General features: G+C 46.1%; 1 protein-coding gene across 2 annotated transcripts in view; it reads left to right on the top strand.

The window, feature by feature from the left end:
* Positions 1-25514, top strand: part of ZFX (zinc finger protein X-linked) — a 543920-nt gene that overhangs the window by 121796 nt on the left and 396610 nt on the right. The window lies entirely within an intron of this gene.

Here is a 25514-nt window from a genome sequence, read left to right as displayed (position 1 = left end):
ACCAATTATTGTGAATGCCCACAGCACAGGCAGAGTATGAAAAGACTTCTCAAAAACATGTTCATTTATTTTTTTGCTCATGGAGCTAGCCAGAATGTCATCCCTTATGCATCTGCACATCACCTACAAATGCATCATAAACTGTCTTTCCCCAGTTCTATTTTTCCACACTTCATTAAGCAAAGAAGGACTTCCCCTCATTCTGTTCTGTTTTTTGAACAGAGGCTATTGTTTCTCCTTCCTCTTTGGAGGGACATTTTTCTTTCAGTTTACATCTTCGGTGATTGACCTCCCTCATGAAGCAATATGTCCTGTTCTTATGTTTCTTCTCCATAGCTGGTATACACACGGCTTGCATTTGGAGAGTTGCTGTGCAGGAATACACTTACGGTTGTCTACGATAGACCACTGACAACTTTGTGGCTGGATGTAGCCTGGCTTGGGTAGGGAAGGGGATTTTGGGACTCGACTTGGTACTCTTTTTTAATTAACTAATGTGTAACAATGTGAGGGCTGCTGCCATCGTTTTTGGAACCTCTGTAGCCTGGTCATGGGAACACACAACCTGTTGCATCTGTAAGTCTTGTGGTGACACCGAAGAGTACTTGGGGTGTATTTGAGCACCACTGGACAGACCTAGAGCAGTCTGTGGTACATAGGTTCCAGAAGCTAAGTCCCACGGGCATTTTTATGGAATCTGAACAAAGCTTTGCCTTCGATCACTCCCTCAAGGGTCGTGCTATCTTGGTAGTGGTGTTACCTGCGGATGATTTGACAAATATGAACCCAAACCTCTTTCTAGTAAATGCAAGCAGCATCATTGAGTCAGAGGAAGATATTTACACTTCTTTAGTACTATCTGTCTTAAGCCCTTAAGAGAAAATGGACAAAAAATGGAAGAAGTAAAAGGCTACCAGTTTCGGTTCTGGTTACTTTAGTGCCATTATTCTAGCAGTGGGCAGTGATTCTTGCCAAAAAAGTACTATCTTCGAGCCACTTAAGTCATCTGTCCATGATCCAAATTTGAGTGTTATATAGCACAGCATTTACATTTTTATCCTGAAGAATTATTTTGCACATTTCTTGGTTTATCTTGCACTCCTACGACAGAACATTTGGATTCAGCTGAGATCTCCTTCACCCTTTGTTTACTTGTTCCTCCCTCTGCCCTTCTACTTTTGATGCATACATCTTGCTGCACATTCCTTCCCTAATAAATGAACATCCTCTTAGTGCCTGATTAGATCTGGAAGCTTTTCTCCCAGAAGTAGATCTATAGCCTTGCCAGGAAGCACTCACCATGTTGCTTCAGCCATGTCTCCATCTGCCCCAGATATGACGACATCTAAGATACCAGTTGGCATGCTGGCATCCGCTACTGTTGCATGACTCATCAATGTAGAAGTCACAGGCTTAATTCTACAGCTTTTTGACAGCGATTTGGTCAGATGTCTTCTAATATTGAAGGTCCTATGTCCCATTGTAGATGTTGTAAAATGGTGTTCTGTTCGGACCTGCCTGACATATGCTTGTGGTGTATTGCATCCAATCAAGACCCCTCTGCCTGATATTTCTTCTTCCTTACTACACCCAAAGGTCAAGAGGGAGCTGGAGACCAAGGTAATTTGATCCAAGTCAGGCAGGGATGCCCCTGTACGTTCCCCTTCCTCTTTCAGGTAAGTCTCCCAACATGGATCGATCTCTCAGAAGATTCTTCAAAATGCATGAAAAACAGCCTAGGAAGGGAGTAATCCTCTTTCTCAGTGAAGCAATCCTGCCTCCTGTCACTGTGTTCTTCCTCCTTGTCTTTGGAGCATTCCTGTGTTGAAAAGATAAAGCAAGAATTTCTGACACAATCTGCTGACTCTGTGCCATTTGTATCCTTCAGGCTAGATGTTATGGAATTCTGCAGGACTGCTTCTTTCTGCTCTGGGCCGCCCTCAAAGTTGCAACCAGTGTTGTTGGCATGGCAACTCTGAAGGCCCTGATCCAGATGCCATCTGACTCTGAAGTTGTTTGGATATCTCTGAAGAAGGATGTACCCCTCACCCCTGTAGCATTGCATCTGAGGAAACCTGTTTGTTCAGTACAGTAGTACAAAAAGCAGCAGAAGCTTTGGAGTTGACTTTGCCCTCCATGGAAGCAAAATCTAACATTTTTGACTGTGATCTTGCAGCACTCCATTACAGTTTTAGAGCCTCTGCTACCTTTCAACAAGGAACTATTAGCGCCTGTCCTTGATACTTGGGAAGAGATAAATGGCAATGATCTGCCCAGTGTGACCCTAAAGTCTTGTCATCAGACCCTTCACTGGAAAGCCTTTTGGTTCAATCCTCCTCTACTAAGTTGAACATAAATGTTTCCACTGTTTGAGTGACTCACACCGGGCATGCATCGGGTAATCACACAGTATGCATTGAATCTCACCTGTCTATTAAGGCATGCACATTGTAAGACTTTTTTTTATTAACTTGAATATGGAATGTATACATTCCTCTGGTTATTTATTGTGGTATATAAATGTTCGATTGAATGTGTAGCTGCAGATACACATGCTTTGAATAAGTCCGCCATCTAGTGTTGGGCTCGGAGTGTTACAAGTTGTTTTTCTTCCGAAAACACAGTCAGATGACCAACCCTCGGGTTCGACACCGAAACTGAAGACCAAAGTGCATTTGGTGCCGATCAAACAGCATGGCATACCTGTTTCAGGACAGAGCTGAAAATCAGAGATTTCCACTTCGGAGCTGGAAAAACTGCCATCGATTTCGGAGCTGACATTTTCGGCCTGACTAAAACGTTTGGTTTCCAAACTTTCGGAGCTGAAACCTGTGGGTGGAAAATATGCTCCAACTACTGAGGAGTCTTCTGAAATAAGGCCCATACTGTAAATAATGAACGCTAAACAGCGCCAAATCCATATCTACAAGGAAACAGGAGGAATTACTGCATCTCCTCCTACAACAAAGAGAAAATTGACTTTCCAAGAGACTGTAGAAGCAGAGCTTCCTCCTGCTAAAATATTTAAGCAAAAGGAGAAACCAAAGGCGCTACAACAGCTTTCACCACCACATTCTCCTTTACTTCCTGCTTCTCCATCACCATATAATCCACCACCTAGACCTACACCATTTTCCTCACAATCCCCTAGCTCAACACATGGGGAAGATTAAGATGATACTTACCAGGAAATAGATCCATGGGACTTGTATGATTCAAATCCCATACCTTCTAATGATCTTGATTTATACCCTGCTAGGCCATCTCCACCTGAAGATACCACTGCATACAATCAGGTGATAGCTAGGGCAACTGCATATCACAACGTGCAGTTGCATACAGATCCCATTGAAGATGACGTCTTATTTAATACATTAACATCTACTCACAAAGAGTATCAATGTCTACCTATGTTCCCAGGCATGCTTAAACATGCAGAGGACATTTTCAAAGAGCCAGTGAAGTCTAGAATCATCACACCAAGGGTAGACAAAAAGTATAAGCCTCCACCTTCAGATCCACTTTTTATTAGAGCCCAATTACCACCTGACTCTACAGTTGTCGGTGCAGCAAGGGAAAGGGCAAATAGTCAATCCACAGGAGATGCACCTCCCCAGACAAGGAGAGTCGTAAATTTGACGCAGCTGGGAAAAGGGTAGCAACTCAAGCTGCTAATTGCTGGAGAATTGCACATTCTCAAGCACTGTTAGCAAGATAAGACAGAGCTCATTGGGATGAAATGGAGACGTTCTTGCAGTACCTAACACCATAAAAGGGGACAGGAGATAGTAACAGAGGGGCAAGCTATCTCTAATAATCAAATCAGATCTGCAATAAACGCAGCACAAACAGCAGCAAGGGGTATCAATTCCAGTGTGATTATTGGAAGGCACACATGGTTAAGAACTTCAGGGTTCAAACCAGAAATACAACAGGCGATGTTAAATATGCCTTTTGATAAGCAATACTTATTTGGCCCTGAAGTAGATATCACCATAGAAAAGCTGAAAAAAGACTCTGATACAGCTAAAGCTATTGGTGCCCTTTACACTACTCATATGTGGGGAACTTTTTGTAGGCCCCAGTTTAAAGTTGGCTTTAAACCATCAACCTCAGAACCATCCACATCCCAACAGAAACAAGGGGCACATTTGTACAACAGAGGCTCTTTCAGAGGAAACAACTTTAGAGGTAAGGGTAAATCAACCACCCCAAGAGGTTCCTTAACCTCAACCAAACAGTGACTTTTTACACATCCCCACAGAGCATACATCTCCTGTGGGTTGAAGACTAGAAGATTTCTACCAACAATGGCACAACATTACAACAGATCAATGGGTGCTATCAATGAACCAAAATGGTTATTGCCTAGAACTCCTCTCTGCTCCACCAAAAATTCCCCCTCGCTCACACAGACTTTCTCTACATCTAAATTTATTAAAAGAAGAAGTACAGTCACTTCTACTCAAAGGTGCCATAGAGATGGTACCTATATTCCAACAAGGGGCAGGAGTATATTCCCTATACATCCTCATACCAAAGAAGGATGGTAATCTCAGACCAATCTTTGATCTCAGACTCTTCAATCAGTACATTCTGTCAGAGCAATTCCACATGGTCACTTTACAGGACATCATTCCCCTAATGATGCCCAGTATTAGATTTAACCCCTTCGCTGCAAGGCCTTTTCCCCCTCAGGCCATGCCTTTTTTTGGCTATTTGGAGCAGTTTGTGCTTAGGCCCTCATGCCTCTTTGTCCACATAAGCTACCCACGCCACATTTGCGTCCTTTTTTTCCAACATCCTAGGGATTCTAGAGGTACCCAGAGTTTGTGGGTTCCCCTGAAGGAGACCAAGAAATTAGCCAAAATACAGCGAAAATTTAGTTTTTTTTAAAACAAATTGGAAAAAAGGGCTGCAGAAGAAGGCTTGTGGTTTTTTCCCTGAAGGGTTTGCAATGCTAAAATCACCAGCTTCCCAAGTTTCAGGAACAGACAGTCTTGAATCAGAAAACCACATTTTTCAACACAATTTTGACATTTTACTGGGACATACCCCATTTTTACTATTTTTGTGCTTTTAGCCTCCTTCCAGTTGGTGACAGAAATGGGTGTGAAACCAATGCTTGATCCCGGAAAGCAAAGTATTTCTAAAAAGTAGACCAAATTCTGAATTCAGCAAGGGGGCATTTGTGTAGATCCTACAAGGTTTTCCCACAGAAACATAACAGCTAAAATAAAAAAAATCTTGAAATTGAGGTAAAAAAAACTGCCATTTCTCTTCACGTTTTGCTCTGTAACCTTTTCCTGCGATGTCAGATTTTTGAAAGCAATATACAGTTACGTCTGCTGGACACTTCTGGTTGTTGGCTATACAGGGATTTTAGGTTCATCAAGAACCCCAGGTACCCAGAGCCAATAAATGAGCTGCACTTTGCAATGGGTTTTCATTCTATACCGGGTATACAGCAATTCATTTGGTGAAATATAAAGAGTGAAAAATAGGTATCAAGAAAACCTTTGTATTTCCTAAAATTGGCACAAGATAAGGTGTTGAGAAGCAGTGGTTATTTGCACATCTCTGAATTCTGTGGTCCCCATACTAGCATGTGAATTACAAGGCATTTTTCAAATAGACGTCTTGTTTACACACTGTCTTACATTTGGAAGGATGAAATGTAGAGAAAGACAAGGGGCAATAACGCTTGTTCTGCTATTCTGTTCTCCCGATAAAAATGGTACCTCACTTGTGTGGGTAGGCCTAATGCCTGCGACTGCAAACGCAACATGAACACATCACATTTTGACTTTGAAAACGGATGTGTTTTTTGGAAAGTGCCTAGCTGTGGATTTTGATCTCTAGCTCAGCCAGCACCTAGGAAAACCTACCAAACCTGTGCATTTTTTTAAACTAGACACCTAGGGGAATGACTTGGGGGGCTCTCACCAGGTTTTGTTACCCAGAATCCTTTGCAAACCTCAAAATTTGGCCCCAAAAACTATTTTTCCTCACATTTCGGTGACAGAAAGTTCTGGAATCTGAGAGGAGCCACAAACTTCCTTCCACCCAGCGTTCCCCCAAATCTCCTGATAAAAATGGTACCTCACTTGTGTGGGTAGGCCTAGTGCCTGCGACAGGAAATGCCCCAAAACACAACATGGACACATCACATTTTTCCAAAGAAAACTGACCTGTTTTTTGCAAAGTGCCTAGCTGTGGATTTTGGCTTCTCAGTCAAGCGATTCCCCTTCCGTCCCTGCCTAGGGGATGGGGGTGCCAGGCACTGGGGGGAGCGCTAGCACTACCCCGAGGGCCCATGTGAGGACGAGGTGGTTACGTCCCTGGCGCCTGAGAGCCAATCAATCAATCAATCAGAGAATTTATAAAGCGCACTATGTACCCGTCAGGGTTTCGAGGCGCTGGGGGGGGGGGGGGGGGGGGGTGCTGCTAGCGTTCGAAGAGCCAAGTCTTGAGGAGTCTCCTGAAGGTGAGGAGGTCCTGGGTCTGGCGTAGTGAGGTGGGGAGGGAGTTCCAGGTCTTGGCGGCGAGGAAGGAGAAGGATCTGCCGCCAGAGGTCTTGCGCTGGATTCGGGGGACGATGGCGAGGGCGAGGTTGGCAGAGCGGAGATGACGTGTGGGGGCGTAGAAGTTGAGTCTGGTGTTGTGTAGCGCCTTGTGAGCGTGGGTGAGGAGTTTGAAGGTGATCCTTTTTATCCACGGGGAGCCAGTGGAGGTCCACCAGGTGGGGGGAGATGTGACATCGGCGGGGTATGTCGAGGATCAGGCGGGCGGATGCGTTCTGGATGCTCTGGTGTTGTTTGATGTCTTTAGTTGGGATGCCTGTGTAGAGTGCGTTGCCGTAGTCAAGTCTGCTACTGACGAGGGCTTGAGTAACCGTCTTTCTGGTTCCTGTTGGAATCCACTTGAAGATCCTGCGGAGCATGCAGAGGGTGTTGAAACAGGAGGAGGAGACGGCGTTGACCTGTTTGGACATGGTGAGAGCGGAGTCGAGGATGAAGCCGAGGTTTCTTGCGTGGCTGGCAGGGGTGGGTGGGGGGCAGAGGGCTGTGGGCCACCAGGAGTCGTTCCAGGCCGAGGGGGTGCGTCCGAGGATGACGACTTCCGTCTTGTCGGAGTTGAGCTTCAGGCAGCTGTTGTTCATCCACTCTGCGATGGATTTCAGTCCCTCGTGGAGGTTGGTTTTGGCGGTGAGCGGGTCTTTGGTCAGGGAGAGGACGAGCTGGGTGTCGTCGGCGTAGGAGATGATGCTGAGGTTGTGTTGACGGGCCAGTTGTGCGAGGTGGGCCATGTAGACGTTGAACAGCGTTGGGCTAAGAGAGGAGCCTTGGGGGACGCCGCAGATGAGGTTGGTGGCTTTGGAGCGGAAAGGGGAGAGTCGGACTCTCTGGGTTCTGTCGGAGAGGAAGGATGAGATCCAGTTGAGGGCTTTGTCTTGGATGCCGGCTTCTTGGAGACGGGTTAGTAGGGTGCGGTGGCATACTGTGTCGAAGGCGGCTGATAGGTCGAGGAGGATGAGGGCTGAGGTTTCGCCGTTGTCCATTTGTTGTCTGATGTCATCTGTGGCGGCGAGGAGTGCGGTCTCAGTGCTGTGGTTTCGTCTGAATCCAGATTGAGAGGGGTCTAGGATGGAGTTGTCTTCTAGGAAGTGGGCGAGCTGTGCGTTGACAATCTTCTCGATGACTTTCGCTGGAAAAGGGAGGAGAGAGATCGGTTGGAAGTTTTTGAGATCGTTGGGGTCAGCCTTGGGTTTCTTGAGGAGGGGTTGGATTTCTGCGTGCTTCCAGCTGTCCGGGAAGGTGGCGGTGTTGAAGGAGAGGTTGATGATCTTGCGGAGTTTGGGGGCGATGATGGCGTCGGCTTTGTTGAATACGTGATGTGGGCACGGGTCCGTGGGAGAGCCTGAGTGGATGGAATTCATTGTTGTGAGGGTTCCGGCGTCGTCTACTTGGGTCCAGGCGTTGAGGCGGTAGGCGTGGGAGGAGTCGTCGGGGGTGGGGTCTGGCGGAGGTGTGGTGTTGAAGCTGTCGTGGATGGCTGTGATTTTCTGGTGGAAGAAGGTGGAGAGGTCGTCGCAGAGTTTTTGGGAGGGAGGGACGTCGTTGATGTTGGCGTTAGGGTTGGAGAGTTCCTTCACGATGCCGAAGAGTTCTTTACAGTCGTGGGCGTTGTTGTTGAGGCGTTCTGTGAAGTGGGCGCGCTTGGCGAGTCGGATCCGTTGGTGGTGATCACGGTTGGCGTCCTTGAGGGTAGCAAGGTTGTCGGGTGTGCACTCGAGGATCCATTTCTTCTTGAGTTTCTGGCAGGTGCGTTTGGAGGTGGTCAGTTCGTCTGTGAACCAGGCTGTTTTTTTCTTTTCTTGGTTGGCGGTGGGTTTCTTGAGTGGAGCTAAGGTGTTGGCGCAGTCGAGGATCCATTGATGGAGGTTGATGGCGGCGGCGGCGGTCGGGTCGGTGGGGTCGGGTGGTGGGTTTTTGACGAGGGTGCTGGTTAGTTGGTCTTCGGTGACTTTTCCCCAGCGGCGGTGAGGCGGTAGAGGGATGCGGTGGTGTTCTGTGTTTTTCTTGGGGGTAAAATGGACGCAGTGATGGTCGGTCCAGTGGAGTTCGGAGGTGTGGCTGAAAGAGATGTGGTTGCTTGAGGTGAAGAGGGGGTCAAGTGTGTGTCTGGCGATGTGGGTGGGGGTGTTGACCAGTTGTCGGAGTCCGAGGTTGGAGAGGTTGGTGGTCAGTGATGCGGAGTTGGCGTCGTTGTTGTTTTCCAGGTGGAAGTTTAGGTCTCCCAGGAGGATGTAGTCGGGAGAGGCGAGGGCGTGGGTGCTTGCGAGGTCGTAGACGGTGTCGCTGAAGGGGGCTCTTTGTCCTGGAGGGCGGTATATGAGGGTTCCTCTGAGGGTAGTGTTGGGGTCCGTGTGAATCTGGAAGTGGAGGTGTTCGGCTGTCTTGAGAGTGTCGTCTGTGTGGGTGTGGATCTTGAGGGAAGATTTGTGGGCGATGGCTATCCCTCCTCCGATTCCGTTGGTTCGATCTCTTCTGGTGATCTTGTATCCGTCCGGTATGGCGATGGCGATGTCAGGGGCCGAAGAGTCGTTCCACCAGGTTTCGGTCAGGAAGGCCACGTCTGGGGCGGTGGTGTCGAGCAAGTCCCAGAGCTCGATGGCGTGTTTTCGTGCGGAGCGTGTGTTGAGGAGGATGCAGTGCAGGTGGTTTGTGTTGGTTGTTGCTGGCTTCGTTGTTCTGTTGCAGGAGAAGTTGCAGGTGCGGCAGGAGAAAGGTCCTTTGGTGTGCTTCGGGGTGGCCAGGAAGCACTCTGTGGAGGGGCCAGGGTTGAGGGCTAGGAGATCGCTGGCTGAGTATCGGAAGCAGGAGTTGCGGGGGCGTGAGGACCAGGGGGGGTGGCGCTGGGCGCGGTCCAGGCGCGGACGGGCACAGACTGGCTAGTAGCCATAGTAGCGGATGTAACTACCTCATCCCAGGCACTTGAGGGGTTAAAAGATGCTTACTTCCACATTCTTATACATCCAGCACATCGCACATTTGTGATAGCAGACAAGCACTCTCAGTTCAAAGTAGTACGCTTTGGAATAACAACAGCACCAAGGGTATTCACCAAGTGCCTCGCAGTGGTCGCAGCATACCTATACATGTTTTTTCCTAACTGGACAACTAGCTTATAAAAGCCAGCACCATTCAAACCTGTCAACACACACACAGTACACAGTAGACATCCTACACAGCCTAGAATTCACAATCAATTACCAAAAACCTCATCTGCAACCTGCACGAATACAACTGTATCTAGGGAGAATTCTGAATGCTCAATCAGCATTAGCATACCCAAACCCACTGAGAATTCAACCTTTCCACAATCTCATATCTCAACTACAATACAATCATAATTACACAGTGATTTTATTTTCATAATGAAACTTCTGGGAATGATGGCATCATGTATAGCAATAGTACCTAATGCACGTCTAATAATGAGACCGCTACAACAGTGTCTTTCGCAACAATGGTCTCAAGCACAGGGTCGGCTTCATGATTTAGTGTTGTTGGACCGCCAAGCTTACCAGTCTCTGAAATGGTGGAATCATACCAATTTATTAAAAGGGCTGCCATTTCAGAAGCGTGTGCCACAGTCCATAACTACAATCGATGCATCAATGATAGGTTGGGGAGCCCATCTAAACAACGTTACCATACAAGGGGAATGGGACTCAATTCAACAAACCTATCACATAAACCATTTGGAATTGCTAGCCGTGTTCCTAGGACTCAAAGCTTTCCGACTACAGATCACACACAAAACATTGTTAATAAGGACAGACAACAGGACCACAATGTATTATCTGTAAAACACTCATCTCAATTGTCCCTTCTAGCACAAACAATTTGGAAATGGGCAATTCACAATCACATTAAACTTCTAGCAGAGTATATCCCAGGGATACACAACCAACAAGCGGACCTCTTAAGCAGGATGCAGCAACAAATACACGAATTGGAGATTCACCCACAGGTGATTCAACAATACTTTGGAATATGGGGAACCTCAGACACAGACCTCTTTACCACAAGTGAAAACGCAAAATGCCCAAACTTCGCATCAAGGTACCCACACCCTCAATCCAAGGGCAATGCTCTAGGGATCAATTAGTCAGGGATATTTGCTTATGCTTTTCCCCCTCTCCCACTAATTCCATTTCTGGTCAACAAGATTCGGCACACCTCCCTCAGTATCATACTCATAGCTCCCACGTGGGCACGTCAACACTGGTACACAACACTGTTGGATCTGTCTGTAGTACCATATCACAAGCTTCCAAACAGTCCGGACCTATTGACTCAGAACAAAAGACAAATCAGGCATCCCAGTACCAATATGCTCAACCTGGCGATTTGGCTCCTGAGGTCATAGAATTTGGATATCTACAGCTTCCATCTGAATGTATGGATACTCTAAAGGAAGCACGCAAACCTACAACTAGACAGTGTTATGCAGCTAATGGAAATATTTTGTATATTACTGTCAACCCAAAAACATTAATCCACTTAAAGCATCAGTACAAGATATTGTCTGCTATTTGTTTCATTCACAAAAAGTAAATCTTGCATATTCTTCTATTCAAATTCATTTAACAGCAATAGCTGCTTACCTCCAAAACAGACAGCATACTTGTCTGTTTAAGATTCCTGTTATAAAACATTTTATGGAAGGCCTTAAAAAAATGATTCCACCTAGAGCTACACCAGCTCCGGCCTAGAATCTTAATATCGTACTCACAAGGCTTATGGGTCCACCATTTGAACCCATGCATTCTTGAACTCACCGATTTCTGTCATGGAAGGTTGCTTTCCTAGTAGCAACTACTTCCTTAAGGAGAGTTAGTGAAATTCAGGCATTCACTTCAGAAGAAACTTTCTTCCAAATTCACAAAAATAAAATAGTACTTTGGACAAACCCAAAATTCCTACCTAAAGTAGTTTCACCATTTCACATCCATCAATCAGTGGAATTGCCAGTCTTCTTTCCACAGCCAGATTCAGTTGCTGAAAGAGCTGTTCACGCCCTTGATGTTAAAAGACCTCTCATGTATTATGTAGACAGAGCAAAAAATTTCAGGAAATCTAAACAACTCTTTGTGGCTTTTCAACAACCTCATAAGAGTAATCCTGTTTCAAAACAAGGATTACCCAGGTGGATAGTAAAATGTATTCAAACGAAGGCTAAAAGGCAGTTGTAACTCGTAAAGCACATTCTACTAGAGACCAAGGAGCTTCAATGGCATTCTTAGGAAATATACCAATGGCAGATATATGTAAAGCAGCCACATGGTCCACATCACACACATTTACTAAACACTACTGTGGATGTCTTATCTCGCTAAAAGCAAATGTTGAACAAGCAGTGCTTAAAACACTATTTCAAACTACTCCAACTCCTACAGGCTAGCCACGCTTATTTTGGGAGGGGACGGCTTTTGAGTATATGCAAAGCATGTGTATCTGCAGCTACACATGCCATTGAATGGAAAAATGTTACTTACCCAATAGACATTTGTTCGTGGCATGTTGTGCTGCAGATTAACATGCACCCTTCCTCCTCCCCGGAAGCCTGTAGCCGTTGTGGTACTATATTTATGTAAATAGGTATATACATTGCATGGACATATTCCTTTCTCTCTCCCTCTCCCTCTCCCTCTCTTCGATGGCATGTGTAGCTGCAGATACACATGCTGTGCACAGGTCTTGTCATCTAGTGTTGGGCTTGGAGTTTTACAAGTTGTTTTTCTTCGAAGAAGTCTTTTCGAGTCACAGGATCGAGTGACTCCTCCTTTTTGGCTCCATTGCGCATGGGCATCAACTCTATCTTAGATTGTGTTTTTTCCGCCATCGGGTTAGGACGTGTTCCTCTTCACTCCGGTTGTTCGAGTCGGAAAAATCTTACAAACCCTCTAAATTCGTAGGTATTGTTTTCGATCGCGTTTCATCCATCATGGACACCTCGTTACCGGCGGATACAGATCTCTACTTGCCCTTTGGGACACCCAACTTGGGCCTAGTCGGCCCAACCCAAAAGTATTGTCGAAGCCTCATGGACCGGACCCCGTTTAAATTCTGCCCTCTGTGCCACGCCAAGTATCCCTACACTGATCAACCTCTGGTTTGTAACCTGTGTTTATCTCCAGATCATCGAGAGGATACCTGCAAAGCCTGTAGATCCTTCCGCTCGAAAAAGACTCTAAGAGACCGAAGAGCGTGAAGATTAGAGATGGCGTCCACAAGCACCGAAGGCCTCGATGCAGAAGAGGAGGAGATGATCCACACCGCCGTCTCCGTTTGGAGGTCCGATTCCGAACAAGAGTCCGACATCAACCGACCAATAACAGCGGGCCTTGCACGTGAGTATGCTTGCCCAGACCCAATCCAAGCCCAAATACAAGGCCTTGGGGAAGCCGCTGCCAGAAGGCCATGGCTCCACCCGTAAGAAAGCTACCGGTGACCAAGCAACATCTTCGGCACCGAAAAAGGCCACGCCAACAACAAAGCCTTCGTACTAGAGACGAGGCACAGGCTCAGAAATTATAAGGCACCGACCCATCGAGACGAAACCCCGAAAGTCACTTTCCCCGAGGTCAACAAGTACTCCAGGCCCGTCGGTGCAGAAAAAAACGTCTTCGGCGCCGAAAAAGCATACCTACACAGAGGAGCATGGACTTTCAAAACAATTGAAAGAAAGCCATAGATTTGATGAGGAATTGACACAAATGGAGGATTTCGATGAAAGACAGGCCAGGATACAAATCCACAAAGAGACAGGAAAAATCCTCACAGCACCTCCTCTCAGAACAAAGAGGAAACTGGCCTTCCATGGACATTTGGACACTGACCAGCCAACGGCTAAAGTGCCATAAACAAGAGAAAAATCTCTGCCTCCTCAGTTTTCACCTCAACAGTCTCCTCCTCATTCTCTTCAACTAACTGTCTCCCTGCCTGCTACACTCACTGCACAGTCTCCATCACACACTATGCAGTCACAACATGACACGGATCCATGGGATCTCTATAATTATCCAGTCTCAGACAATAGTCCAGAGTGCTATCCATCAAAGCCATCACCACCTGAGGATAGCACCTCATATACACAGGTTCTAGCCAGGGCAGCGGCATTTCACAACGTGCCATGCACACTGAACCTCTGAAAGACGACTTCTTATTTAACACATTGTCCTCAACTCACGCCACATACCAAAGTGTACCCATGCTTCCTGGCATGCTAAAACATGTGCAGCAAATCTTCCAGGAACCAGTTAAGGGAAGGGCTATAACTCCAAGGGTAGAGAAAAAATATAAGCCACCACCTTCAGACCCCATTTTTATTACACAACAGCTACCCCCAGATTCCATAGTGGTCAGCGCAGCAAGGAAAAGGGCTAATTCACAGTCCTATGGAGATGCACCCTCTCCAGATAAAGAAAGCAAGAAATTCGATGCTGCAGGGAAAAGGGTGGCATCACAGGCAGCCAATCAGTGGCGTATAGCCAATTCGCAGGCCCTACTAGCCAGATATGACAGGTCTCACTGGGATGAGATGAAGGACATTATTCAGTATCTCCCCAATGACCAACAGAAGAGAGCCCAGCAGGTAGTGGAGGAGGGACAAGCAATCACAAATAACCAAATAAGGTTGGCGCTAGACTCCACAGATACAGCCGCAAGAACTATTAATACGGCTGTCACCATTAGGCAACATGCATGGCTTAGGTCATCAGGATTTAAACCTGAAATCCAGCAGGCTGTCCTCAACATGCCTCTTAATCAACAACAGTTATTCGGCACACAGGTTGACACAGCCATCGACAAAATAAAAAAAGACGCCGACACTGCCAAGGCTATGGGTGCACTTTATTCATCTCAATACAGAGGCTCATTTCGAAAGCCTCAATATAGGGGAGGCTTCAGACCCCAACCATCCGAGCCATCTACCTCACAAGGCAAACCCTCTTACCAGACGCAATACCAGAGAGGGGGGTTTTGGGGATCCTACAGAGGACAAATCCCCAGATCACAAGGAAAATACCAATCCTCAAAACAACCCACTAATACCAAACAGTGACTTTACCATCACCTTCCCTCACTACACTTCCCCTGTGAGAGGAAGACTGCAAAAGTTCGACACCCACTGTTTACCCATCACAACAGACAAGTGGGTATTATCCATTATCCAACATGGTTACTGCATAGAGTTCACACAAACTCCTCCAGACATTCCCCCAAAAGCGCACAAACTTCCATCTCAGCACATTTTAATGTTGCAAACAGAAGTACAGGCACTATTACTCAAACAAGCCATAGAACTTGTGCTGCATCATCAAGAAGGAACAGGGGTTTACTCCCTGTACTTCCTCATTCCCAAAATGGACAAAACATTAAGACCAATATTAGATCTCAGGACTATCAACCTCTACATCCGATGAGAACACTTTCACATGGTAACGCTACAAGATGTAGTCCCATTGCTACAACAGGAAGAATTTATGGCAACACTGGATCTAAAAGATGCGTATTTTCACAAAGCTCACAGAAAATATCTCAGATTTGTATTACAGGGAAAACATTACCAGTTCAAAGTGTTACCTTTCGGGATTACAACAGCTCCCAGAGTATTTACAAAATGCCTTGCCATAGTCGCAGCATACATAAGAAGACGACATATACATGTCTTCCCATATCTCGACGATTGGCTAATAAAAGCCAACACTCAAAAACATCACACACGTTATGTAATAAACACCATACACACACTAGGGTTCTCAATAAATTACCAAACATTACACCTACAACCTGCACAAATTCAGCAGTACTTAGGGGTCACATTAAACACCCAAAAAGCACTTCCAAGCCCAAGTCGACAAAGAGTGCAATTGTTCCACACCATATTGCCAACAATCCAGCCAAACCAACACTACACTGTCCAATTTGTCATGAAACTGTTGGGTATGATGGCATCATGCATCACCTATGTCCCAAACGCAATATTACACGTGCGGCCCTTACAACAGTGCCTCGCAAAACAATGGTTGCAGGCACATAGTCATCTCCAAGATCTAGTGTTGATAGACTGCCAAACACACATTTCGCGTCAGTGGTGGAATCCCACAAATTTAAACAAAGGGCGGCCATTTCAAGACCCTGTGCCTCACGCCATTCTTACAACAGATGCATCAATGATTGGATGGGGGCACACCTCAACAATCAAAATATTCAGGGACAATAAACAAAAACAATTTCACATAAATCACTTAGAACTGCTAGCATTGTCCCTAGCACTAAGAGCCTTTCAACCTCTTCTTGCTCACAAACACATTCTTGTCAGAACAGACAATATGACAATGTACTACCTAAACAAACAGGGAGGAACCCACTCATCACAACTTTGTTTTCTAGCACAAAAGATTTGGCATTGGGCAATTCACAACAACATACACCTGGTAGCTCAATACATTCCAGGAATTCACAATCAATTAGCAGACGACCTCAGTTGAGATCACCAACAAACCCATGAGTGGGAAATTCACCCCCAAGTACTTCACAAATTCTTTTGTCAGTGGGGGACACCAGACATAGATCTGTTCGCCACCAACTACAACGCAAAATGCCGAAACTTCGCGTCCCGGTACCCACACCCACAATCCAAGGGCAATGCTCTATGGATCAACTGGTCAGGGATATTTGCTTACGCTTTTCCCCCTCTCCCGCTCATTCCATTTCTGGTCAACAAACTGCGTGAAAACAAACTCAAACTCATACTTATAGCACCAACGTGGGCACGTCACCCATGGTACACCACGTTGCTAGACCTGTCAGTAGTACCACACATCAAACTCCCAAACAGACCGGACCTGTTGACACAAAACAAACAACAGATCAGGCACCCCAATCCAGCAATGCTCAATCTGGCAATCTGGCTCCTGAAAGAGTTTGGATATCTAAATCTTCCACCAGAATGTATGGAAGTGATTAAACAGGCAAGAAAACCTACCACCAGGCAGTGTTATGCAAACAAATGGAAAAGATTTGTTTTCTACTGCCAAGCAAAACACATAACACCCTTAGTTGCAACCATACAAGACATTGTAGGTTATTAACTCCACCTACAAAAAGCAAATTTAGCTTTTTCATCCATCAAGATACATCTCACAGCAATTTCTGCTTATTTGCAAAATAAACAAACCAAATCTCTATTTAGAGTGCCTGTCATCAAAGCTTTCATGGAGGGTCTAAAACGAATCATACCTCCAAGAACGCCACCAGTACCCTCATGGAATCTTAACATTGTACTGACACGACTCATGGGTCCACCCTTTGAACCCATGCACTTCTGTCAGATTCAAATCCTAACTTGGAAAGTAGCATTTCTAGTGGCAATCACTTAATTACGAAGAGTTAGTGAAATAGAAGCATTCACTATTAAACAACTCTTTATACAAGTAAACAAACATAAGGTTGTACTTTGCACAAACCCTAAATTTCTACCTAAAGTCATCTCACCGTTTCATTTAAATCAAACAGTGGAACTTCCAGTCTTCTTCCCACAGCCAGACTCAGTGGCAGAAAGAGCACTACATACATTAGATATTAAGAGAGCCTTAATGTATTACATCGGCAGAACAAAATCATTTAGGAAAACTAAACAGTTGTTTGTTGCATTCCGAAAACCCCATACTGGTAATCCTATATCAAAACAAGGCATAGCCAGGTGGATAGTGAAATGTATCCAAACTTGTTACCTAAAGGCTAAAAGACAGCTGTTAATTACACCAAAAGCACATTCCACTAGGAAAAAAGGAGCAACAATGGCATTTCTAGGAAATATACCAATGACAGAAATCTGTAAATCAGCCACTTGGTCGACGCCTCATACATTTACCAAACATTACTGTGTAGATGTGTTAGCAACACAACAAGCCAACGTAGGACAGGCTGTAATAAGAACACTATTTCAAGCAACTTCAACTCCTACAGGCTGACCACCGCTTAGGGGAGGAGAACTGCTTTATAAGCTATGCAAAGCATGTGCATCTGCAGCTACACATGCCATTGAACGGAAAATGTCACTTACCCAGTGTACATCTGTTCGTGGCATGTTCTGCTGCAGATTCACATGCGCCCTCCCTCCTCCCCGGGAGCCTGTAGCTGTTTAAGTTATATTTAAAATTTGTACATATGTATATACATCTCTATTCCATTGCATGGACATCTTTCTTTACACTCTATCACTCCTACCTTACCCTCTGCGGGAAAACAATCTAAGATGGAGTCGATGCCCATGCGCAATGGAGCCGAAAAGGAGGAGTCACTCGATCCCGTGACTCGTAAAGAGTTGTTAGAAGAAAAACAACTTGTAACACTCCGAGCCCAACACTAGATGGCAGGACCTGTGCACAGCATGTGAATCTGCAGCGGAACATGCCACAAACAGATGTGCACTGCGTAAGTGACATTTTCTATATATATATATATATATATATATATATATATATGTGTGTATACATATATATATATATATATATATACATACATACACTTCACCGTCCAGGGGGTAAACAATCTAACAAAGGACTCGATGCCCATGCGCACTATCACCGAGAGGAGGAGTCACTCGATCCCGTGACTCGAAAACCTTCTTTGAAGAAAAACAACTTGTAAAACTCCGAGCCCAACACTAGATGGCAGACGTATGCAAAGCATGTGAATCTGCAGCACTACATGCCACAAACAGATGTCTACTGGACTTAAGAGGGTGATTCCACCAAGGGTACCTTCAGTGCCTTCTTGGAATTTTAACATTGTACTCACTAGACTTATGGGTCCACTATTTGAACCTCTACATTATGTCCTCTTTAATTCCTTTTGTGGAATGTGACACTCTTAGTTGCTATTACTTAACTTCATTGTGTAAGTGAGCTCCAGGCCTTAACCCTGCAAGAATCCTTTTTCCGAATACAGTAGTTCTTCGCACCAATCCAAAATTCTTACCCAAAGTGGTATCTCTTTCACTTAAGTCAAACCATTGAATTGCCAGTCTTCCTTCCGCACCTAGATTCTGTTGCTGAAAGAGTTCTCCACACATTGGACGTTAGGAGAGTGTTTTTGCTTTACATTGATAGAACTAAAACTCTTAATAAAAATAAACATCTTTTTGTTGCCCTCTCACCACTGCACAACGGAAATCCTATATCTAAATCCGGTATAATAAGGTGGATTGTTAAATGTATCCAAACCTGCTAAGCTAAAGTCAAAAGACCATTACCTATTACAGTCTGTTCACAGAATGTATACCTACAGACACACATGCCATCAAACAGAGAAAATGTTACATACCCAGTAAGCATCAGTTTGTGGCATGTAGTGCTGTAGATTCCCATGCACCCACCCGCCTCCCCGGACTCCTGTGGCTGTTACAGTTTTCTTTCGCAGTATTCATATTCATTTGCATGATCATCTCTTTTCTATCTCTTATACAACACTCCATTCTCACCCACCTGCAGGAAAAGAATCTAACTATGGAGTCGATGCCCTTGCACATTAGCTGCAAGAGGAGCTATACCTGGTGCATCGAAAAACTTTTCGCAGAAAAAAAATTGCAGTCTTCAGGACCCAACATGGGATAGCAGAAGTATGCACAGCATGTGAATCTACAGCACTATATGCCACAAACAGATGCTTACTGGATAAGTAACATTTTCCTTTCAGATCATCTTCATACTTATCTTGTCTAAACCTTGCCAGGAGCGGTATTAAAAAAGATAATTTGATTGGGGGGCGTGTCCATGCAAGATGGCTGGTTAGACAGTGAGCGCAAAGACTCTGGGGCGGACTGGACGACGCTGAGCTGGGTGCCGCGGCACCTCTGCGAACTAGTGATGCCCTGATTGGGGGCCTGTGACCTATCTGTGGGCCTCTTCAGGGCCTCCTATGCTGTGTGGTTCCCTGGCCCCATGTGACTTGTCAGCACTGAGGGGGGGCATGGAGAGCATGCCCCCGAACCGCAAAGCCTCCCAAATGCAAAATGGCTCTTCATGTGTCACGGCAGCCCTGCTGAGAGTTCCCATTGTGGGCTACGAGAATGCCAGGCAGGGCCTAATGTCAGCCTGAGACTGAGCGCGAAGAGATCTCCCCCCCCCCCCCCCCCCCTTTCCCCCTCCCCACCAACCCATTGCAGCCAGTGCACGGAATGCTCTGCCAGACTGATCTCATCTGCAAGTGTTCATGTTACAAGTAAGGCAGACTGGAGCTGTGTTTTGAGACTCCCTACGGCTTGGGCCCTTAAAGGACAAATCTAGGTGTTGTGTGACCTAAGCGGGCCTTTAAACTGACTGTGGGTGTTGTTGGGTGCCATGTGATCTCTCTTGGTAGCTGTTTTTTTCCGGGAGGGTTAGCTGACACTGCCTATGGGTGGGGTTGAGGGGAAGGTGCTAAACGGGATTACTGTAATTTCTTGTTTGTTGAAGTTCGATGGGTGGGAATTGCCTCCAAGAATATGTACTCTAATTTAACTGCCTATGCCAACAGACACAAATTTGCTGTCACTCAGCTTGGCACTGGTAACTACTTGCCAATATTATGGGTGCTCAACATAAGTTCTTGACCTGGAATGTCCAGGGCATAAATAATCCTGTGAAAACTAATAGAGTGTATACCTACTTGTGCCAGTATAAGTTGGCGGTAGTCTTTTTGCAAAAAAAACATGTTTGGTGGGGATTGTATCAAGCACCGTCGAAAGAGGTGGTGGGGCTCTGTTTATGCCACATCATACTCTCAGGAAGGACGTGAAGCTCTCCTCTGGGTGGCCCTAGGAGTCCTGTTTATGCACTCCCCCCACTGTTGTAGATGAGGAGGGATGAAATGTCCTACTTGAGGGCACCATTGATGTGCATGAACTCTGTCTAATTAATGTGTACACTTCTAATACGGACGATGGGGAGACCTTCTTGGCTATACCGCACGTTCGGCCAATGGCCGAGGTACTTATTGTGGGGGGCTTTAACTGTGTGTTAGATGGGCTACTGGACCAATTCCCCCGCACAACGACACCAAGCCCTGCATGACTGCAGCGCTGCAGCTTTCTGTAGCTACTGTATCACTTGTAGATATCTGGTGGTCACGGCATCCTTCTCTCCTGCAACTTACACCACTGCGACACTGAAGGTGTTAAACATAAATATTTGGTGTGATGCTTTTCAGACCACTCTCATATTCTCCTCACGTACTTCCTGGAACATCAGCGCCCCTATATACCGCTGTGGCGACTGAATGCTGAGGCGTTGACTGACAAGGCGTTTAAACACACAGGTGGTCATTACGACCCTGGCGGTCAGAGACCACCAGGGGTAATGTGGCGTCCGTACCGCCAACAGGCTGGCGGTACGGAGGCCCTTATTCTACCGCCGCGGTCGCACCGCCGGGGCCGGCGGTTTACCGCCGTTATAGCCCCGGCGGTGATAATCCGCCAGGGCAGGGCTGCAAGCAGCGCTGCCCTGGGGATTATGACCCCCCTACCGCCAGCCTGTTTCTGGCGGTTTGCACCGCCAGGAAGAGGCTGTCGGTAAGGGGTGTCCTGGGGCCCCTGGGGGCCCCTGCACTGCCCATGCCACTGGCATGGGCAGTGTAGGGGCCCTCTAACAGGGCCCCGGCCAGCTTTTCACTGTCTGCATAGCAGACAGTGAAAAGCGCGACGGGTGCAACTGCACCCGTCGCACGGCCGCAACACCGCCGGCTCCATTAGGAGCCGGCTCCTATGTTGCGGCCTCATTCCCGCTGGGCCGGCGGGAATGTCATAATGGGGGCCGCATGAGTGCGGCTGCATTGGCGGCCGCACGGCGGTCCGCCAAGGTCGTAATGACCCCCACAGTCTCTAAAGCCTTAAATTAAAACTTCAAACATGACTGGGGTACGGCACTTAATAGGGCAACAGAATGGGAGGCGATGAAAGTGGTGGTTCGAGGGACTTGCCTGTCAGCAAAGACTGGTCTACGTGAAACACTGATACACCACCTAACAAAAATTTAGAAACAGCTGGTGGAGACTGAACAGGCATTAGCGGCTGACTCCAGTCAGATGTTCGCCTGGGACAGACACAGGCAAACACTGAATGAGCTATAGGACCAACTTGAAAGTCCATCTGAGTTGGTGGTACCTAGAAGGGGATAGGGCAGGACATATGCTTGCCGGCCTAATGAAATCTGGAAACATGCCGCAACCTATTCTGCTGATACGGGATCAGCACAGACTGATAGTCCATATCCAACAAACGATTAATGAAGCATTTGAGCAGGGGATATATGCTAGGGCCTCAGTGGCTGACCCTGATACCTTCCTCCCTGTATATTTTGGCCCTCCCTTTGCAATGACTGTCACTGCAAGACAGTGAATCCCTAGATCTCCCTATGGCGAAGCAGGAACTTCTGGAAGTGATTACAGTTCTAAAATCAGTCAAAACCCTGGCATTGATGGGCTCCTTAACAAATTTAATTAAAGCTGTTTCAGCATCATTAGCTGATAAACTGCTACCATGGTTTGATGAGGCCCTGAGAGCCGGATGCCTAACTCTAAGGGAGACCCACATTGTTATGATCCCCAAACCAGATAAAGATCCCCTAGACCTGTCTTCTTACAGGCGTATCTCAATGCTAAATGTGGGTCAGAAGATAGTGAGTCACGTTTTTGCTCTGAGGTTGCTCCTGCACCTCATGAGCTTGGTACAACCAGATCAATCAGGATTAATCCAGTGAATAAATATGCTGCGCAATTTGCAGCAGCGTACTCATGCCCTGCATGCATATGAAGTGCAGGGGGACTTCTTCATGCTGACGTTTCTCGATGTGGTACAAGCATTTGACTTGGTATGGTGGGACTATCTGTGGAGGGTGCTGGAGGTGATAGGACTTGGTCGCAAATGTATTTGCTGGGGCCAGCTGCTTTTTCAGTCCTCCAGGGCTCTGGTGCAAACAAGCCGATATGTGTTGGATGTTATTGAACTACAGTGTGGTACCCGGCAGGGCTGCCCCCATTGCTTTTTGCTCTAGTGATGGAGCAGCTGGCCTGCCAAATGAGACAGCTCCTTCTTGGGTGGGGCGTGGCCATAGGGAAAAACTACATATCATGCCATTCTACGCCAACGATGCAATGATTTTCTTTCCGACAGCCAGACATCACTGTTCCATTGCTACTAACCCTTATGTTTGAGTTCTGGGAATACGCTGAGCTGTGTCTTAATAGTACCATGTTTCTCCTGTTTCCAGTGGGCTGCCTTCACAGCCCAGCAGCTACCCAGGGCAGAACTGCCTTGGGCTGCTCAGTCAGTTAAATACTGTGGGATCTGTGTTGTTCAGTTAAAATACTCGGGACGTATGTTGCTCATACTGAACAGCAGGTCTTTGATTTAAATTTGGGTAGAGTGATCCAAAATCTCCGATCCAATTCTGGAATGCCCTTAAATTCTCCTTAATAGGGAAGAAAGCCCTAACTAAAATGGTAATCCTTCCTAGATGTCTGTACCCCCTGCAACGCGCGAAGTATGAGATACCCCCAAAAATGTTTAAGAACTAGATTCACTATTGGTCATCTTCCTCTGGACTGGTAATAGGCGTAGGGTAAGCCTTGCAGTGCTTAAGAGGGAATGGAACAGGGGTGGCATGGAGGTCCCTGACCTAAAACTGTGTTATTTTGCGTCCCACTTGCAGCATGTGGTTCACTGGTTGGATGGGGAACCCAACTGGGGAAAGGTCTCTGTTTGAGGGCACACGACAGACACCAGCTGGGAGGTTTATTATTAAGAGGTCGCCATTGTTCCTGAATCTCTCCCGTGGGGGCCTGTGGAAAAGGGGTTGTCGACGAATAATAGGACTGTCCCTTATGCAACCGACCTTGATACTGGATCTTACGTCCATTTGTCCAAATAGTGACATATGTGGCAATGGACCACTGGCAGGAGAGGGGATGCCTGATGTTGTCTGATTTGTACCCAGAGGGGCGCTTCATAACTGTACGAGAAGCAATTGACACATTTGGACTTGGAAGTGGCCAATTCCTTCACTATGCCAGAATTGGTGCAACCATCAAAAAATGATGGCCCTCCTTTTCCAGATGCACCAACTCCAACCCTTACACTGGTGCACTGCATTAGATATATATTGTTATGTTCTATCAGTGTTATGCAGTTGATAAATGTCTCTAACATTTTTTTTAAAACAGGTGCTTTATGATAAACCAGGATGTGTAGGTAGTATAACAAAGCCTGCAATCCAAAATTATTGCTTTTTTTTATAACATTTTTTATTGTGTTTTTCTGTAACAATAGTAACCAGAACATTGAGGCAACACCCCATGCATTTTAGAGCACATTGAGAATTATGTGAAGCATTACAGAATTGCTGTCACCATGAAAAGTTAGGATACGAGAGAGACCGAGCAAGACCACCTACAGCTCCAAATATTCCCACTAGCAGGTCCATATTTAATTATGTTTTGTACGGGCACTGTACACCAGCTCTTCTGTCCTCGCACAAAAATCCATGCCACTGGTCTTCTCCCTCAGTGTGGGAGCCTCCACATCCTATCAGTGATGTCACATCTGTTTTGGCCGCCAGAACTCTCAATGCAACAAGTAAGCTGGTATGACGCTGGCCCCCATATTCCTCAGACCTTTCAGTTCAGCCAATTACATTGTTGAAAACAGATCAAATCGTTTACCAGTATGTAACCACCAACAGGCAAGTCCAGGTCACAAGAAAGAAATCCCCCTCAGGGGACTACATCTAATGCTTTTAGGGTTCTGAGTCCCCTCCGTGTAACAGTCGGGTGTAGTAACATTTATGCTGATTCTATAACTGAATGAAACTCAGGTGGGAAGATATCACAAAAGTGTGCATGGCCCTCCAGGGCCTTTGCCCCCTCATCGCCATCTACCTCATATGAGAAAGTAAAGTAAACCAACATAGCATAACGGCCGCCATGGGAACTCCATGGCATTTAATGGATTTTAGTGCCTGGGGCCAACACAATAAAGGCAGCCTGAAAACGGTGGGAAGGGAGTGTGGAACCAATCTACTATAGAGCATATTTAACAATCCATATTTCTCAATCCCTGCTAGCTTCAGTTTGTTTAAAGTGCCATTCTTGTCTCCAAACAGCCAGTAATGTATGCAAATTATTTGTCTGACCCAATAGTAAAGTTTAACATTGGCCCAGCCCAGCCTCGTAAGGAGACCGGTGACATTTTCCAAAGAAGACCCTTGGGATCAAACCTGCACATAGGAAATTTGATATTGTGTGCTGCAACTCTGTGAGAAAGGCATGGGTAGCAAGAATGGGTAGTTTTGAAGAGTGCACACAAAAAGGGGGAGAGATATCATTTTAAAAATGACTCCTTATCCCACTAATGAGAAAGGAAAAGACATCAAAGACTGAAAATCCTGCTTCAGATTTGCACGAGAGAGGGCTTATGCAGTTCCCAACTTCTGCTCCAAGTAGGTGATCTTACACCAAGATTGGGGAAATGGCCTCCCGATACCTTAAGGTCTAAAGTAGCTAGTCAGGGCAGCATGCCCCCCTTAATGTGCACATACATTGATTTCCCCCAATTTACTCTTAACCCAGAAGCATCTTTGTTAGCCTAGGTATGGTAATGTCAGATTGTTGAATATAAATACATTTTATCCGCATAAAGATAAATTCTGTCATGCCGTCCAGACCAATGACTAACATATCTAAGCAAATCCACTCCACTGGAGGCTCTATAATATTAAAGAACATTAGAGGCGAGAGAAGGGATCCTTTTAAGGTGCCCCTCTATTGGGAATAGAGCTCATAAGGTTCAATTTACTCTCACTTATGCCCAGGGTGATGTGTAAAGTGCGTCAACAAAGCTAATGAAGTGCGGCCCAGCATTCATTTTACACAGTACCTTTTAGCATGAAAGGGCAATGTATT

Source organism: Pleurodeles waltl, chromosome 8 (assembly GCF_031143425.1).
Source record: "Pleurodeles waltl isolate 20211129_DDA chromosome 8, aPleWal1.hap1.20221129, whole genome shotgun sequence".
NCBI classification, from domain to species: domain Eukaryota; kingdom Metazoa; phylum Chordata; class Amphibia; order Caudata; family Salamandridae; genus Pleurodeles; species Pleurodeles waltl.
The sequence above is the reverse complement of the archived record's forward strand: the minus strand, read 5'-3'. Positions and strand labels throughout refer to the sequence as shown.